Source organism: Coregonus clupeaformis, chromosome 8 (genome assembly GCF_020615455.1).
Source record: "Coregonus clupeaformis isolate EN_2021a chromosome 8, ASM2061545v1, whole genome shotgun sequence".
Classification (NCBI taxonomy): Eukaryota; Metazoa; Chordata; class Actinopteri; order Salmoniformes; family Salmonidae; genus Coregonus; species Coregonus clupeaformis.
The window spans coordinates 5,618,913-5,623,255 of record NC_059199.1 but is presented as its reverse complement, the minus strand read 5'-3'; positions in this window follow the sequence as shown (position 1 = coordinate 5,623,255).

Sequence of the window (4,343 nt, the reverse complement as noted above, 5' to 3'; positions counted from 1 at the left end):
ACTCAGAATCATGTTTATTTAATTTAGCCTCCCATTTCATATAAACACCGTTTTGGACTACAGCGGCTGAAATCAATTAAGGTCATCATCTAATGAAACTCCAAAATGGATACGGACTAATACACACGAACACAGACGGAATGCCCTAGTATGTTTCCGAAGACAAATGCACAGCAGTACATTTCCAATCAAGCACCAGGATAAGCAACTCAGTGTTGTTTTATTTTGAAATATATAACAATTTGTTATTCTAATTGGGTGGCACTGTGAATGACATTTTAATTGTTCATACGTAAGAGAGGCCTGTTTGTATAATAGAACTGTTCAATCACACCTTGTACAGAGCAGTATGATAAGACACCACTCATATCTGGAGATCTGTACCTACCAGTGTTGTACATGAGGCCTGTTCAGTCCGGTGTGAAGAGAAGGAGTCCTGATCTGGGGTCTTCAGAGAGACATATGCCACAGAGGTTGACCTCCACAGTTAGCTGCCCTCTTATTAATCGCCTGTCAGACTTGGCTCTCAAGTGACAATGGCAGATGGGCTATTGGCTCACCCAAGTGGTCCCATGCCTCATTTTGCCCAAATCCTGACACCCTCACATGAACTGAGATAATTTTTTCTATGGCTATTGATTGTGTTATTTCTAAGAAAAAGCATGGGGAAATGTATACTGTCACAGGGCATAACAAAGGGACAATAATTAAAGAGCAAAGGATAAAATAAAATGCATAATCATCATCATCATCTTCATCTGTTGTGACGGGCAACACTTGAGTGAGTTTCCACTTCCGCATTGTCTCCGTGTTGCTGTGTGAAGTTTGTTGCTACTTGGCTACCTGCCAAACTTTTAGGTTTTTTACTTTTAATAACTGTTTAATCAAAACTCTGCATTTAACAAATTTACCAACGTCTTAGTTTTGTCCTCGCTCAACTTTTTAATTCAACTTGTTCATCCCTGACGCTTTGTCTGAACACAGTTCTACAGGACCCCCACCAGCCCAAAACGGTAAGTAGTAACATTAACACTATGCCAACTAATTGCAGTCGCTGCACTCATAATATGCACAAGAACTATGGTGAGGATAGCCGAGTTGCAAGCCCAGCTTCAGACGCAATCGTTAATTACGGGCAATTTTAGAGTAGGAAAGGATGAAACAGCGTCTGTGCCACCAGTAAGTACAGATAGTAGTATAAATCCCACTGCACAGTCTCCGCAGCCGTCAACACGTTTCTCAAGGCTTCTGGAAAGAAGTGCTGTCGGCATGCTCAACCTGTGTCGCTCATTCAGCCGACAGAAACTTTCAACCGGTTCTCCCCATTAAGCAACGAGTCGGAGTCAGAGGCCGAGCCTTCTCAGGTCTCTCCTCCACCCGTTACGGGGTCTGAGCGGACGAAGCCTCCCACCATTAGCTCTGACAAATTGAAAACCCTAGTCATTGGCGACTCTATTACCTGCAATATTAGACTTTAAAATAATCATCCAGCGATACACTGTTTATCATGGGGCAGGGCTACCGATGTAAAATCTAATTTGAAGATGGTGCTGGCTAAGGCTAAAACTGGCGAGTGTAGAGAGTATAGGGATATTGTCATCCACGTTGGCAGCAACAATGTTAGGATAAAACAGTGAGAGGTCACCAAGCGCAAAATAGCTTCAGCGTGTAAATTAGCTAGAAAGATGTGTCTACATCGAGTAATTGTCTCTGGCCTCCTCCCAGTTAGGGGGAGTGATGAGCTCTACAGCAGAGTCTCACAACTCAATCGCTGGCTGAAAACCGTTTTCTTCCCCTACCAAAAGATAGCATTTGTAGATAAATGGCCCTCTTTCTGGGACTCACCCACAAACAGGACCAAGCCTGGCCTGCTGAGGATTGACGGACTCCATCCTAGCTGGAGAGCTGCTCTCATCTTATCTATCAACATAGACAGGGCTCTAACTCCTCTAGCTCCACATTGAGATAGGGTGCAGGCCAGGCAGCAGGCTGTTAGCCAGCCTGCCAACATTGTGGAGTCTGCAGCTAGCACAGTCAGTGTAGTCAGCTTAGTTTTCCCCATTGAGACCATGTCTGTGCCTCAATCTAGGTTGGGAAAATCTAAACATGATGGTGTTCGCTTTAGCAATCTCACTGGAATAAAGACCTCCTCCATCCCTGTCATTTTTTTAAAGAGACTGATAATACCGCACAACTCAAAATAGGACTACTTAATGTTAGATCCCTCACTTCCAAGGCAGTCATAGTCAATGAACTAATCACTGATCATAATCTTGTTGTGATTGGCTTGACTGAAACATGGTTTAAGCCTGATGAATTTACAGCGTTAAATGAGGCCTCTCCTCCAGGTTACACTAGTGACCATATCCCCCGCAAAGGCGGAGGTGTTGCTGACATTTTTGACAGCAAATGTTAATTTATATGTATATATATAAAATAAAATAAAGATTTTAATATTTTGAGCTTCTAGTCATGAAATCTATGCAGCCTACACAATCACCTTTTATAGCTACTGTTTACAGGCCTCCTGGGCCGTACACAGCATTCCTCACTGAGTTCCCTGAATTCCTATTGGACCTTGTAGTCATGGCAGATAATATTCAAATTTTTGGTGACTTCAATATTCACATGGAGAAGTCCACAGACCCACTCTAAAAGGCTTTTGGAGCCATCATCGACTCAGTGGGTTTTGTTCAACATGTCTCCGGACCTACATATTGCCACAGTCATAACCTGGATCTATGTCTGTCCTGTGGAATAAATATTGTGGATCTAAATGTTTTTCCTCATAATCCTGGACTATTGGACCACCATTTTATTATGTTTGCCATCGCAACAAATAATCTGCTCAAACCCCAATTTAGGATTAGCAGTGTTCCTCAAGGTTACGTTTTAGGACCACTATTGTTTTCACTATATAGTCTACCTATTGGTGATGTCATTCGGAAACACAATGTCAACTTTTACTGCTATGCAGACAACACACAGCTGTACATTTCGATGAAACATGGTGAAGCCCCAAAAGTGCCTACCCTGGAAGCCTGTGTTTCAGACGTAAGGAAGTGGATGGTGGCAAACTTTTTACTTTTAAACTTGGACAAAACAGAGATGCTATTTCTAGGTCCCAAGAATAATGAGATCTGCTGTTGATCAGACAATTCATCTTGATGGTTGTACAGTCATCACAAATAAAACTGTGAAGGACCTCGGCGTTACTCTGGACCCTGATCTCTCTTTTGATGAGCATAACAAGAATATTTCAATCTTGACTAAAAAATACATAATATTACTCCATTGCTAACATCTTTACACTGGCTTCCTGTTAATGCTAGGGCTGATTTCAAGGTTTAACTGCTAACCTACAAAGCATTATATGGGCTTGCTCCTACCTATCACTCCGATTTGGTCCTGCCATACATACATGTACCTACACGTACACTACAGTCACAAGACTCAGGCCTCCTTATTGTCCCTAGAATTTCTAAGCAAACAGCTGGAGGCAGGGCTTTCTCCTATAGAGCTCCATTTTATGGAATGGTCTGCCTATCCATGTAAGAGACGCAGACTCAGTCTCAACCTTGAAGTCTTTACTGAAGACTCATCTCTTCTGTAGGTCCTATGATTGAGTGTAGTCTGGCCCAGGGGTGCGAAGGTGAATGGCAAGGCACTGGAGTGACGAACCACCCTTGCTGTGTCTGCCTGGCCGGCTCCCCTCTCTCCACTGGGATTCTCTGCTTCCACTGGCTTACTAGTGCTCTTCCATGCCATCCCTAGGAGTGGTGCGTCACATGAGTGGGTTGAGTCACTGACGTCAACTTCCTGTCCGGTTTTGCGCCCCCCTCGGGCATGTGCGGTGTAGGAGATCTTCGTGGGCTATACTCAGCCTTGTCTCAGGGTAGTAAGTTGGTGGTCTGTTGATATCCCTCTAGTGGTGTGGGAGCTATGCTTTGGCAAAGTGGGTGGGGTTATTTCCTGCCTGGTTGGCCCTGTCCAGGGGTATCGTCGGACGGGTCCACAGTGTCCCCGATCCCCCCTGTCTCAGCCTCCAGTATCTATGCTGCAATAGTCTATGTGCTGTGGGGCTAGTGTCAGTCTGTCCTATCTGGTGAAATTCTCCTCTCTTATCTGAACTTAAGTATGCTCCCTCTAATCCTCCCATCTCTCTCTCTCTCGGAGGAGGACCTGAGCCCTAGGACCATGCCTCAGGATTACCTGGCCTGATGACTGCTGGCTGTCCCCAGTCACCAGTCCACCTGGTCGTGCTGCTGATCCAGTTTCTGCTGTTTTGCCTGTGGCTACGGAACCCTGACCTGTTCACCAGACATGCTACATTGTCCTGCTGC